This window comes from Athene noctua, chromosome 7 (genome assembly GCF_965140245.1).
Source record: "Athene noctua chromosome 7, bAthNoc1.hap1.1, whole genome shotgun sequence".
Classification (NCBI taxonomy): domain Eukaryota; kingdom Metazoa; phylum Chordata; class Aves; order Strigiformes; family Strigidae; genus Athene; species Athene noctua.
The window spans coordinates 1,468,876-1,483,860 of record NC_134043.1 but is presented as its reverse complement, the minus strand read 5'-3'; positions in this window follow the sequence as shown (position 1 = coordinate 1,483,860).

The window sequence follows — 14,985 nt, the reverse complement described above, 5'->3', positions numbered from 1 at the left end:
TTAATGGCTCATTTCACAAGATTGTGCCCTTCCAGAGCAGCATCCTTGCTCATGCAACTACAAAGAAAAAAAAAAATCCTTTTTATCAAGGTTTACCCGCTTCAGGTTGTCTTCAGAGAAATATGTATTTGTGTATTTGTTTCTGATGAGCTGCAGTTTATATAAAACATTCGTCGCATTTGTGCGATTAAAAAAAATGACTGTCAAGTTTCTACTCTGATTATTAAACTATTTTGCAAAGATGCAATTAACTGTAGAGCTCGTGTTAATTATAGTATGTGAATCATTTAAATGAATCATAAAATAATCTATTTGTGAGTAATGAATGCAGACACAGAGGTATTTTTCTCTTTTTTTGCATTTCTTAGAAATGTTAATAATTAAGGCTGATTATAGAGCTAAAAATTACAGTCAAGGAAACAAGCTACATCTCATTTTCCTTAAAAACTGTACGTGTTTTTCTCTCTTCTTCTGAGGTGCGTTTAAGGGTTTTATGGAGCCAGAGCCCCCAGGGATGAAGCCCCTTTGTTTGAGGACAAACCCCCTGGCACCGCTGCCACCCGCCCAAACCGACCTTCCAAACCTGAACTGGCGAGTATTTTTGCAGAGCCAAAATGGGAGGATCTGCCCTCAAATCCATATTCAGGCAGCTTGCAAGCCACTGGGGCTGGATGACAGAAACCTGGGGACTGTTTCTTTAAGTTCAGGTAATAAATAATTAGCTTAATCATTTTATTTGTCATCAGCTCACCCTGCTTCTCCAGCGCACCGTTCCCCTCTGTGCCCACCCCGCGCCAGCCGCGTGCTGTGCTTTGCACCAGCTAAAGCCTGGAAAAGCTGCCGTGTGCTGGAATTAAGTAACTGCAGGTAATAAATGGAAATAGGCAAAATGGCTCCGGAGGTGACGATTGCCCAGGTGCGTTTAAGCTGCACCAAACCCCAGCCCACCACGGAGCTCCTGCGCAGGAGGCAGCGGCGGGTGCAGAGCCCCGGCTGCGTTCGGATGGCTCCCGGGTCTGGGAGGGTGTCGCTGGTAACTGGAACCGAGCTGATCTCAAAGTGCTGGAAATTTTAACCATTCTTTGGATTTCAAAGAGACCGGCAGAGGGAAGGAGATTCTTTCCTCGGAGAGCAAAGTGGCTCAGAGGTACCACCACACCGCTGCGAGGGCTTTGTCGGCGGCCGGGCTGCCTTCTGCTGGGCGTTGGGTGAGCTGCTGAGAAAGAGCGAGGGTTTCCCTTCCTGAGGAAGGGCAGAGGGCTCCCCGCCACAGCCCGGCTAGCAGGGCTCGTTAAAATCCAAGCTTAGTTACAAAGCTGGTTGGCGTGAAGTTGATAACACAGATGTAATATTAAAAGGGATCTTATGGTGAGTCCCCTGCAATGACCGAGGCTCTGCTGGGTGTGGGAGCCCACTGAGGAAGGGCACGTACGGGGAAAGGGAGCTCAGGTTCTGTGGAGGAAGCTGTCCCGTATAGATCTGCCTGGTTTTGCCCACAAATGCTGATAATCCGGGGCGTTTTGTTGGCTAGGAATGCGTAAGTGATAGGTTCAGTCCTGCACATCCAGCATCTCTGACCTGCTCGGAGGTCCTCGGCACTGAACAGTTCGGTTCCCCTCTGCTGTTACCACAGAAATACCACCCTCGTAGTCTGCAGGGGTGGATCTGCCACAAGGCTCCAGTCATACGTGGGAGTGATTAAATTGCTGCTCTGGAATTCACCTTTCATTAATACTGAGGAGTTTTTCCTTTAGCCGTTATCCTTTCCTTGTGTGAACAGATGGTGGTCACACGTTGTGTTCTGCCCGCCGCAGAGTTAAACGTGGGGGCTGCAGCGTAATCCCAGTTCTAAATCCCAGTTCTAACGGCGCGGGGCGCAGAGAGACCACTGGTTCTGCTGCTCTTGCCGGGGTCTCTGCCCTGCGTGCGGGTTTCCTATGGGTACGAGATGCTTTTATCCAGGAGGAGCCACAGCACGTGCCGGGAGCCGCTGCAAGCTCCTGGGAGGAGGTTGTCACCCGTGACACAGCTGTGATGGGGTAGTGCTGTGTGCCAGGAGGCACTCCTGGCTGAAGGGGAATTTTTTACTCTTTCCAAGCCCTTTCTTGCCACAATTTAAATTTTATGTGTTTAAGGCCTGGGAAGTGCTAGGAGGAAAAGAAAAACAAAAAGTGGAATTTAGCTTCCAGCCCAGGAAACGCTGCATTTCAACTAAGATTGGTATTTGTCAGCTTCAGTTATAAAGCAGAACGGAGTAACTTGTTCTGCCCTCTGCGTCTTAAGGCCCTAATCTGGGTGAGAGCCCTCACATGGAAGCAGCAAATGCCATCTGATCCTTCTGTGGATTTGGGGCTGGCACGCGGGAGGAGCTGGAAAGGTGTCGATGGCCCAGCGCCGCGGAGCGTTCCCCCTGTTTCTGCTGGCGAGTTGGAGCTGAGCTGAGAGTCTGCAGCATCTTTACATGTGTCCAGGGACAGGCAGGGCCACGGTGGCCCCGGGGGGGTGTGTTCAGCTCAGGCAAACCCACCTCATGCCCCTCCTGCTCTCCGTGCCCACGTCCACACTCTCCTGCTCCCGGCTCCATCCACTGGCCGCAAAATCCGAATGAGAGAGGAATTAACAGTGCAATAATAATACTGCATTTCTGGCAAGCACACGTGTCTTGAGTTTGCTAGCAAGTTTCTTCTGGTTTATGTCGATATTTAATTGGGTTTGTTCAAACTCCTGTTGCTGTCCCCAGCACGCACAGCGCGCAGCCTGCCAGCCCGGCGGGCTTTGGGCAGAGCTGGAGCTTGCCGGCGGTCGGGGGTCACTGCAAGTCGCGTCAAGTCTCTTTGATGGGGTGATATTATTGAAAAGTGTTTTAATTGTCCTATTCAGCAAGGATTCTAGCAAGTTTTGTATTGTTAAAGACACAAATCTTCTCACCCAGGATCTAAAAATCGAGAGGGAAATAAATCCAGGGTGAGCAGGAGGTTGGACTCGGTGACATCCCAAGGTCCCTTTTGACTTGAATTGTTGTACGAGCCTGTAAAAGGAGCTACAAAAAGTGGTGCCAAGGGAGGCTATTTTTATTTAACAACTGTCCATGCCCTTTCTTTGCAAAAAGCTGTTCTAGCAGCTTACTTATTGCAACTGCTCGGTGGTGTCAGCGTTCTTTCTTTGTGATCAACTCAAAATAACGCCGGAGCTGGCAGACCATGACAGCCCCCGTGCAGTTTGTGTGTGTGTGTGTGTCTGTAAATAAGTGACTTTACCAAATCCTGCAGCCATCCCGAGCCCAGCGAGGCGCCCGCACCCAGAGCCGTGGGGGAGTACGTCCCCTCTGTCCCCAGCAGCTGTTCCCAAGGGGGAGCCCATTGAAATCCACACACCCCATCTCCCCAGTGAGAGGTGGAGAGTTTGGGGATTCCTTCAGCAAGCACGTGCGTGTTGATCTGGTTCATTAACCACAGAATCCCAGAGTGGTTTGGGTGGGAAGGGACCTTACAGCCCATGCAGTGCCACCCCCTGCCCCGGGCAGGGCCACCTTCCACCAGCCCAGGTTGCCCAAAGCCCCGTCCAACCTGGCCTTGAGCCCTTCCAGGGAGGGGGCAGCCACAGCTTCTCTGGGCAGCCTGTGCCAGGGCCTCACCCCCCTCACAGGGGAGAATTTCTGCCTTACATCCTAACATTTCATCCCACTTGTTGAACTCGCTGCTTTACCCCCACTGCTGTTCCAGCACCACCATTCAGAAACATCATTCAGCTTTTCGTGTTCCCAGCAGCGATGGAAACCCTGATGCCATGGCTGAGGACTGCAGGAGAGGGGCAGAGCTGCCCTTGCACCCCCCGAGAGCCCATCTGGGGGGGCTGGAGCCCGCAGCCCTCCTGGCAGGGAGCACCCGAGGCCTGGCTCTGGGGGTCAGCGGCCCTTCTGCTCCTCCCGGGGACGGCTGCAAGCTGGCATCCTCCACAGCTCCCGCAGCTACTTGACATTCCTCGTGGGTATCGTATTTTTTGGCAGTGATAAAAGGCAGGGGAGCTTCAAGGGACTTTTTTCTCCTTCAAGGGCTTTTGTGCAAATGTCTGAAAGCGCCTATTGCTCGAGCACAATGGGGCCTCCATGTACTCATCCCAACAAAAGTGCTTTTTCTGTTGGGTGCCTTTTTTGTTGTTTTGGGTGTGGGGTTTTTTTTTATGCTACAGAAAACCAGGTTTTAATATCGTTAGCGGTTTGTGCAGGTGCAAGCCACTCAGGACGCCTGCGGGAAGAGCTTTTGCTAATTTTCTGCCTTTTTCTCCCTTTTTTGCGAGTGGCAGGCCCGAGATGCAATACCTGCAAGGAGTGACCGCGCTGCAGGCCATGCGGTATTGCCCGAGAGCTCAGTCATCTTTAGAAACACATGGCGTAGAGTAGTGACAGTTCCTTCTCCAAAACAGAGAGGCTGGGTGCTAATTTTTGCAGGGAAACAGCTGAATTTGCACAGATCAGCCACTCCTCAGCACAGCAGCAGGGAACCGTTGGCACCAGGGCTGCCACTGTCCCAGCACCAGTGAGAAAATAAGGGGTTTTCCAGCTTTTTTACAATTTCCCATCCTTGCTGCGGTCTCCTCCATAGCAGGGCCAGAGGCAGCGTTCAGACAGTGCAGACTTCTCCACAAATTATATTCTGAGCAATTTTTTGGCTGGCCCCACGTGCTGCTGACGGGCAGCAGAAGAGCGTTTTGCTTTGCTGCTCTTCAAACAGACAACGAGGAATTTTCCTCCACAGGCAAAGGATAAGGACGTGTTCAGCATCTCCTGAGAACTGCTTCGTATTGCCATTGCCCAGAGTTTCTGGGCCGTGTTGAGGTCCAGCATCCAAATTTCAGACACTAAATGGGCACCAAGGTCATTTGCAATGGCTCTGAGTTTTAACCCTGAGCACAGAATTTTCAAAATCTCAGTAACTGGGGTTTCTTTTCCTAAAATCTGGAAGTATAAACACTATTTCCTGCACTAGTGGGGAACTTTGCACTTAGAACAGAAAGATCTTACAGCACTGTCCCTTCAGGCCTGAATTCCTCCGCGGTGAATGTCAAACCATCACATAATTAAAGGTAATAGCAAGTTGTCTTACCAGATTAACTATTTGCCATGTATTTAATCTCTTGTGGTGCCTCATGATGAGACCCAGCCAGGACTCGGCCCGCAGCCAGGGGAGATGCCAGAGCATCACTCTTCATCCCGTGTAAGGAAAAACCTTAAAAACATAGGACCTCGGTAAGATTCTTTGGTTTAATTGTACCAAAACGTTGTTCTTGAAGGAACTGTAGTTATAGATCATTTCACTCTTTGCCTTTCACGTGCTTTGCAAAGCTGCAGCTGGTAGGAGGTGGCGCCGTCCCAGCACGGGATATTCCTGCCCTCAAATGAAGCTGCAAGAATCATAAACGTATAGAAATTATGTACAACCGCGTTTCCCCACATTTGTGAGTCCTGCCTCCACTCCCACAGAGGTTATGTGTTTTTTCCTGAAAAAACGTCCGTATCTGCCTCTCCTCATTACGTTGTAACTGAATATCGAGAGTCTTCACATGCCAAAGCAGGATGTTAAAAAACAAACTACTCACAAGTGCATATTTTATCTCTACATAAATGATTTCCAGCCAAAACTGCAAACATAACTTTTTGTGTAGTCTATGAATAAGAGCAGGCTTTGTTTTATTTACCACTTTTCTATGACTTTGTTTTATTTACCACTTTTTTATTCTGAAATATCTTTTTATGAGTCAGAAAAAAAAAAAAAAAAAACCACAAAAAACTAAGAAGCAGCAGTGCTGCTGGCTTGGAGCATGAGGTGAGATGTGTGAACTTGGCTGTGCAAAAGCGTCCCCCCATCATGGAGAAGGCTCTTTGGCTGCAGGGGGGTCAGGGGGTCAGAAGCTCTCCACGGAAGCTGAAAAAGTCTTTTTACTAGATCAGTGCTTCATTCAGTTCTTTGCACCTGCCAGGCCTATGTAAAAAGACAGAAATATAGAAAATGTTGAGAGAAAAGGAGAAAAAAAAAAAAAAAGAAAAGGGAGATGCTAAGGTTGGAAAATGCTTGGTGAGTTTTGTAGAACGGCATCATCTTCTGGCAGAAAAAAAAAAAAAAGAAAGGCTTTGAGAACTGGGTTGGAAGAATAAACTGTAGAGAGCTTTGAAATCTGTAAAGTAGAACTGAATAACCTCATGGAGCTCTCTTCCTTTAATAAAGGTGTATTTATATATATATATATAATGTTCATATACGTGTATGTATACATATATGTCAGGATATTTAAATTATTCCATTTTTGAGCACATTCTAACGGACCTGTTGCAGGTTGCTCCAGGCTAAAGCTTGACTTAGAATATTTCCAGACCAGGAAACAACTGGCTGCTCTTCACAGAGTGACAACTAGTAACCTTTTATATTTTTGTTAGCAAACGGGAGAAGGCGCAAGGTATTGCAACGTTGTGAAGATCAGTGAGTTTGTTTTGAGATTTTTGAAATCCCTTTTCTTTATACCTGTTATTTATAAAGAAGAGATTAAGATGGGTAGCTGCTTAGAAGGATTAGCAGCGTACTCGTTAACCTGTTTTAATCCTTACACTGTTGCTTAATGAAGCAGATTTATATCCCAGTAAACTGCGGTTCCTTAGGATGTGACGTGGATTGGAAAGTCACATTCAGTGGGAAATCCTGTTCTCAGAGGGATCGTATGCTTAATCTTCTGAAATCTGGGAGGGGTTTTTGTAATACCCTGGCGTTTCTTCACCACGTAAGAGAAGGCAGGATTCAGACATGCAAATAGCAGTGTTCATCATAAGCATATTTTAAACCCATCTGCTCAGGGCTGGGGTGTGAGAAGCGGGTGCCTCTTGCTGAGCCCTTGCCACTCCTCTGCCAGCAAACGCACATCGCGCTGCACAAGGTGCTCGAGATGGGGGAGATGGAGGAGATGGGGGAGAGGCGGGAGATGGGGGAGATGCAGGAGATGGGGGAGATGATGCGGGAGATGGAGGAGATGCTGGAGATGGGGGAGATGCAGGAGATGGGGGAGATGCAGGAGATGGGGGAGATGCAGGAGATGGGGGAGATGCCGGAGATGGGGGAGATGCAGGAGATGGGGGAGATGGAGGAGATGGGGGAGATGCAGGAGATGGGGGAGATGCGGGAGATGGGGGAGATGCAGGAGATGGGGGAGATGCGGGAGATGGGGGAGATGCCGGAGATGGGGGAGATGCTGCCCTGCTCCAACCCTCCTGCCCCGGCAGGGGCTGAGGCAGGACGTGGTGTATGAAGTGGGACTTGGGCAGGATTTGGCTGTAAATAGCAGGCATGCAAAGCAGTGGGGGGGATGTAACCTCCTGTGGGACCTGCGGAGGTTCTTCCCCCTCCAGATGAGCCCAGGTGCAACATGGGGATGCAAAAACTACTGCAGCATCCTCCCTCAGCCCTGCTGCTGGAGGCTGCTTTAAAAACCAACCATAACAACAACCCCCCTTTGTGAATTTACAGTTCTTCAGCGTGTCAGCCCTTCGCAGAGACTGCTACACGGAGCAGCTAGAAAGGTCATTGTTTATGACCTTGGGTGTTTTCATTCTTCAAGATGCAAAGAGCTGGACTTGGAAGTTGTTTGCTGCTTCTCCTGGACCGTTTTCTGTTCTTTCCATCAGCTGGCTCCCCAGCAAGGGGAACTGCAGGTCTCAGCTTCCTTGCTTTTAATCAAACCTGTATGTGCAGGAATGGAAATTTATTGCGATCGTGAAGTCCCGGGGGCTGTAATGCGAATTGTGCGTTTCTAGAACACATTTGAGACGTGAGAAAAATGTATTTTAAATCACTTTCATTTGAAGTATAGTAAAGATTTTTGGCATTTCATAGATGTAGCAGCAGCAGAAAGAAAGGCAGGATTTATATCCCATGCATTTAAAACAACCTAACAGATGTTTGTGAAAGCTCTGAGGTTACGAGCACCAAAAGGAGCTAATAAAGCATGTATTTTCTTCCTTGTACTTTTGCAGCTCAGTGCTTATGCTTAAACTAAAAGGAAAAGGAGAAAACCCTACTCGAGCTCCTCCTTCTTACCATCAGTGTAAGAAATTCCTCCATCAGTGTCTCAGGAATCCTGCATCAGGTATAGGTGAGAAAAACAACCTTCCACAGAGTGCACGTACTGTATTTCTTCTAAAAGATACCATCGTTACAGCACAGTTAATGCTCTTTATTGTTGAGGTCCGTATTAATATTGACCATCCTTGTGAACCATGACTTTTTTTTTTCACCTTAATGGATTCTGTTCCACTGACTGTTCATTCTGTCCTGAGTCAGGGAATGTGGAATATAATTTATTATTAAATAAAATGGACACGATAAAAAGATATATATAAATATATATATATATATATACACATATATATACAGTGGAAAGTGATACTTGCCTTTACTAGTACCATTATGCATTTAATACTGTAGATGGTGGTAATTAACCTTCCTGTCTCGTGTCAGCTCCTCAGAGGCTGTGAATTCAGCTCAGCTCTTTCCATCCTCTTGCTCTTCATAGTCTGTTGTTCCTGAGGTTCCCTGGTAGTTTCCCCCACAAGACTTGGACAAGCCGGGTGCTTCATCCCAGTCTTGATGTGCTCTCAGCGATAACAATCTTTAATGCCAAAATAAGCAGGGAACAGTTAAAGTGCACATAATTACACCAATAAACTTCTCATACGAATAAGATCAGGACCAGGCTGTTTTCCAGTCTGATGGTCACATTTATCTCTCTGCTTTGAACCTCTGCCAGCTCTGTAAGTGCTTTTGAGAGAGTGAAAAGCGGGCGCTGCTTCAGGGGGCAGGGAGAGGGACCCGCTTCTGCGGCCGAGCGCTGGGCTCCTCCGCCACAGCCCATGTCCCGGGGGCCAGCTGGGCCCGGAGCAGACACCCAGCGGGCACACGCACGCCTCCTCCGAGACATTCCGGAGCCGTTCTGGTATCTTCGCAACCATAGAACAGAAATTTGGACCAGAGTGGGATAAGATGTGAGGCAAAAGTGGCAGGAGAAGGGCTGCCACCGAGATCTGGGGAGCAGAAATTCACCTGGATGTCGGCCAGGGTGTGAAATGGTAAAATTGGAGAAAGCCCAACCAGCCAGTGGCTATGAGCCCATGATCCCAGGTCCTCTCTTAGGAATGCTGATAAACTATTAATTAATTGCAGCCAGTCATCTAGCTGATTTTTATCCATTGTGGAAGGATAACTGTGGCTCCCCACAGAATCATCTTGGTTGGAAAAGCCCCTGAAGCTCCTCCAGCCCAACCATGACCCTCCCCCTGACCGTTCCCAACTCCCCCAGATCCCTCAGCGCTGGCTCAGCCCGACTCTTCAACCCCTCCAGGGATCCCGGGGACTCCCCCCTGCCCTGGGCAGCCCATTCCAACGCCCAACAGCCCCTTCTGCACAGAAATTATTTCTTTGCAAAGACAGCCTGAGTATTAAATAGGGGAATTATAGGTCTCTGGAGAGTAAATGAATTAAACTCCAGGTTCATCCACGAGGGATGGAGTCCCCCCACTCCTGCTCAGACCCTGGGCAATCTGAACAAACCCAGGCATCGACCCCCCGAGGCCTTGCTTGATTTGGGGTGTATTCCCATGCAACAAAATACCTGGTTTTCATTTACTTTCCTCTCTCAGGGTCTCCTGGAGAAGCAGCAGCTTTGGGACCAATATAGCTGGGGGCTGTGGGACAGTTTGCACGTCCACCCCCTCCCTGGTTCGCAGGGGTTTCTGTGTCAGTTAGAGCCTCTGGCTCAGAGGGGCTGTGAACACAATCGGGCTCACTTTGTGGTGTTTCCTGTTGCATCATGCTTTCTTATATCCTGAAAAAAAGAAAGGGGGTGTGCGTAATAATTAAAGTATATTAGCCCAGTATGATGCAAACAAAAGAAAGTTGAAGGAGTCAACTGAGGTTGAACAGGATTTGTCCTTTGTATCACCTTACCCCCGGTTACAACGGAAAAGTCCTTTATGGGTCTGGGGTCCTTTAATTCTTCCCGATGGGAGTCAGAGCATTAATTATGCTTTGTATTCATATTTTATTTTTTATACCCACTGCATTATTCACTGGACTTCATTCTGAAGGACAAACTAAAGCCGAGGGAATCTGCTAATGTAACTGTTGCAAGGTGACTGACTTTACTTTCAGCGAATTCACAGATAAGTGGTCTTATGAATATTGCATGAAAACACCTCTAGTAATGGCTTTTAAATGATTTAATTTTGGAAAACAGCAGAGTTTAGCCGAGGAAACCGTGTTATCTACACGGGAAGCTGGCTCAGCAGCGCAGGGCCCTCGGTCGTGGCAGCGCAGCAGCCCCCAGGTGCAGGGGGGCACAGCAGAGCCCCCCTCCCTGCAGGACAAGCTGCTCATCACCAGGGGCTTTGCCATCCAGATCCAGTAGAGAGTGATTTAATGCTCTAGAAAGCCTTTCCCTTCCAAGGAAAGAGCTGTTAATATGTGAAGATTCATACTAATTTTGCATAACTCAGACTGCGCAGGCCGGCAGCCCAGCAGCTCCCATTTTTCAATGTCCGACTTCAAGCTGTTTACCTTTTATTTAGGCCTGTAGTTCTGTATTAATGAAGAAAAATAAATTATGTATTTGGTTTGACACCGACTCTCCAATTCCCATGAAATATTGCTCTTGGCATCTGAGTGACTCGCATCAGCGCCGCGGGCACTGGCTGGAAGCCAGGCTTTGCCTGGAGATCCTCAGGTGCTAGGTCTGGCTTTGCAGCTGCTGGGCCGAGCCTGAGCAGCACCCTGGGTGTCTCTGGCCATTTACCCACCTGTTAAAACCAACCGGGAGCGCTGCCTTTCCGTGGAGACAGGCAGATTTTGGTGCAAGAAGGGATCGCTGTGGTAAAGGTCAGGCTCGCTAATAGAGTGTCGGCTGGAGGGCATCAGCCCGTTTTACCTGTGTCTGTTTAAAACGCATTTTAAAAAGGAGTCAGCTCATGATTTGGAGAGCTCTGGCACTTCAGCTGGAAGACTCTTGCCGTAACGAGTCGCCCTCAGTGCTGCTGGTGAGTGAGCTTATTCACTGCAGGGGTCTTCTGAACGCGTCTTACGGAAAGGGCTGTCTCAGCATACAATACTCCAAAACCATTCTTGCAACAGATCAGTACATTTTAAATTATATTCCCCTCATTTGTGTGGAGACTGTGCAAAGAGGCCCTTTATTTTTTTCCCATCCCATTGTATCTGCAAGTGATTTTGAGACATGCCAAAAGTCTCTTAATGCCCAAGTCCCCGTGTCCTGCTCGGCTGAGTTGCTCCTGAGTGCTCACAGATCTTCACATGGTTAGGCCATTATAACAAATGAGGTGAAAGTTCCTCCTTTTGTCAAAGACATGCATGGATACGTGGATTTAAAGACAGCTGAGGCCGTCCCTGGGTGCCCCGGGCCAGAGCGGAGGCAGCTCAGCAGGCTGGGGTCTCTCCCAGTGAGCCCAGCCCTGCTCGGTGTCGGGGGGGAAGTGGGGACGCTCTGCAGGGACCCCTCTGGCTTCATGGGGCCGTGCTTGTGCGCTGATGGTGGTGGTGGCCATCAAACACACACGTGGCAGCCTGAGTCACAGCCTCTGGTGTTAAAGGCAGTGCCGCACCTCTGGTGCTGCTCCTCGGTGAGGGGGTTCAGTGTTGGGCCCCTCACCCCAAAAAGGCCATTGAATGACTCGAGCGTGGCCAGAGAAGGGCAACGGAGCTGGGGCAGGGTCTGGAGCACAGGTCTGCTGGGGAGCGGCTGGGGGAACTGGGGGGGTTCAGTCTGGAGAAGAGGAGGCTGAGGGGAGACCTCCTGGCCCTCTGCAACTCCCTGCCAGGAGGGGGCAGAGAGGGGGGATGAGTCTCTGGAGCCAAGGCCCCAGCGCCAGGCCCCGAGGGAATGGCCTCAAGCTGCCCAGGGCAGGGTCAGGCTGGCTCTGAGGAAGGATTTCTGTGCAGAAGGGGCTGTTGGGCCTTGGAATGGGCTGCCCAGGGCAGGGGGGAGTCCCCGGGATCCCTGGGGGGGTTGAAGAGTCGGGCTGAGCCAGCACTGAGGGATCTGGGGGAGTTGGGAACGGTCAGGGGGAGGGTCATGGCTGGGCTGGAGGAGCTTCAGGGGCTTTTCCAGCCTCGATGATTCTGGGATTCTGTAAAACAGGACCGGGGAGCAGCAAGGAGCAGCCCACAGTGCACAACATTCCCCTTTAATGTCCCGAGTGGTTTGCCCAGACCTTCTTTGCCAGGGTAAGGCACGTTTCTTTGAAAAAAAGTTCAAGCAAATGAAAATGCTGAGTCCCTTCCTCTTGCAGAGACAACAGCGACAGCAATTAGTCGTGTCCTGAAGAAGCAGAGACCAACTGCTCTCTTTGAGGGGTGCTGCAGGTCCCCTGTGTTTTTACGTTGCAGTGTTTGGGTTCCCCCAGGTGCTTTGGGGTCCTGGTCCTGGCCCTCTGCCTCTCCAGCAGTTCCTCTTTTCCCCCAACGCCAGCAATACACCACAGCATCTGGGGAGCTGGGCACCCCCCGGGCCGTCTGCACAGGCCACCGGTCAACTGGCTTCAGTGGGCTACTGGTGTCAGTGGGCTGCTGGCCCACAGGACTTCAGCTGCTCCTTCCCAGCAGCAGAGGGATGTGGGGTGCAGCCTCACGGGAGCGAGTCCTGCCAAAGCCACAAAAAGGAGGTGCCCAGATCTCTCCTTTTTTTGTTGTTGTTGTTCCCTGAGCAAAAGGGAGCTGCACAAGGCAGCGCATCAGGTCGCGCGGCACCAGCAAAGAGCCCGTGATGGTTCCTGAAGGGGGAAGGGCACAGGGATTGCAGATCTCCACTGAGACAAATGGAAATAGGATGGAAATATAATTTTGATCTCAAACCTGTGATAAAGGCTTCCAACAGACTGTTAATTATTCTAACATTCGACAGTCCTTTCTGTTTTGTACGTGGGATTAATTTGTTTGTGTAACACGACAGCTCGTGGCTGGCTGGGTCTTGTCTTTGATGCCACAAACCAACCCATTCATTTTGTTTTCCTTCTTCAGAGAAGTATCCCCTGAATTTCCGAGCGCAGCCCAGCTGGGTGCTGCTGTGCCTTTTGGCTGTGCCAAGGTGCCCTGTTGCCTGGGTGAGCTCTGCCCCGCGGCCTCGGCCGGGCTGCAGGACCCCCCCTGAGGTTTTTTGGAAACATCACCACTTTGCTGCTTTAGAGATCTGACTTCTTTCTTACAGGCTTTTTAAGATTCTGCTCAAACAGACTTTTTTTCTGCTCGTTTCTGTTGGCTCGGGTTGATGCACTACAGTGTCATTTGCTGAAGGGCTGTGACCGGGGTCGATAAACCCCTTGTTTGAACACATCCAATGCAATATAGTGCAAAGAACTACAAAAGATCACATCGCCAGATATTTTAAACGGGGCTCTCAAAATACTTCTGACCTCAATTCCTCCGTCTTAAGCTCCAGCCTGTAAAATTAGGGGAAGATAAAATCTCTTTGCCTCCCAGGAATTTGGTAAAAAGCAATTAGCTTTTATGAAGTGCTCCGATAGCATAATGACAGGCGTGACAGAGGAACATGGGGGAAAATTTATAGTTTTCAGTCTGGAATAAAGTTTGAGTTATGTGCAGGAAATAAAGCCCAGGGCAAGACATTGAACAGGGAGGGACAAAAGCGCTGAAGAAAACGCTGCACAAAAAGCTGCACAGAAAGCCAGGACTGGGGAGAAAACTGTCACGGGGTCTTATCGTTAAAAATGACATTATACTGCTGTAGGGAGCGGGGGGAGCAAACTCGGGCTGCGTAAGCAAGTTCAGTTCTGGTGTTTATTAGACTAATAAAGTGTTTAATTTCATGATGGCATTAGGGTCACGTGCCAGACCCTGTCTCCCTGGGGACGTGGCTCCCACCACCCCCGTGAGGGCAAGCATGGGGACCCTCACCCCCTGCCCTCAGCAACCCCCCGTATCCCGCCAGGACTCAGGACAAGTGACTTTCCGTGTGCTTTAGTGGCGTTTCTCGGCACAGCCCCCATCCCAGCACGGGACAAGGAGCTGGAAGGAGTTTTCCAGGAGATATTTGGTGGCCGGTGCACTCAAGGGGTCCTGCAGCATCCCCTCTGCTGCTGTAATATACAAAATACCTGCAAGCCCTCCCCAATTAACCCTCCGTGTCTAAGAACCAGGCGCAAATTGTCCTTTGCGGTGGTTTTTTTTTTTCTTTTCCCATGCTTGATGGCAGAGCAGAAACAGTCACAGTCCTCACGTTCCTGGACCAAAACTTGCACATGAGCAGCATGAAGGATTTAAGCAGGTAAATAAATAATCTCAGGAATGTATTGTACAAAATTGTGTATTTTCCTAATTTTTTTTTTTCAGGAAATATTCCACTTGGGCTTTTTTTTTTTTTTTTTTTTAAATTTTCTGTTCCAGTGGATCACCCCCAGTGGACCCTTGGCATCACCAATCTCTAATCGTGTCGATTAAAACTGTCTGAGTGACGAAGCAGCTGGGGAGTGTTGGCAGGACGTGCTGGCAGGTTGGGTGACGGGCTCTGGGCTGAGCACGGAGGCGGTAGGAGCAGCGCTGGGCTCGGGGCCGTGCTGGGCAGGAGCTCACGTACCCAGAGAACCCGCGGGACACGTGCCCTGCCCTGGCAGCCCACGGGGAAGGTGCTTGGTAGAACTGGGATACAGCCTCTTCTTGAAGGTGCAGCAGGAGCTGTTTTCTGCGGTATTTTTTTCTTAAATTAGGAGGCGAGGACACTTTCAGCTTTCTGTTGGTTACTTGCTGTGTTCTGGGAGTGACACTTCAGTGAGGGCCGGGGTACCGCCGTGCAGTGCTGCAGCTCCCCTGGAGCTCGGCCAGTGGGGACTCTGTGGAGAAGGACTTGGGGGGTTTGGGGGGTGAAAAACTGCCCGTGAGCCAGCAACGTGTGCTGGCAGCCCAGAAAGGCCCCGTGTGTTGGGCT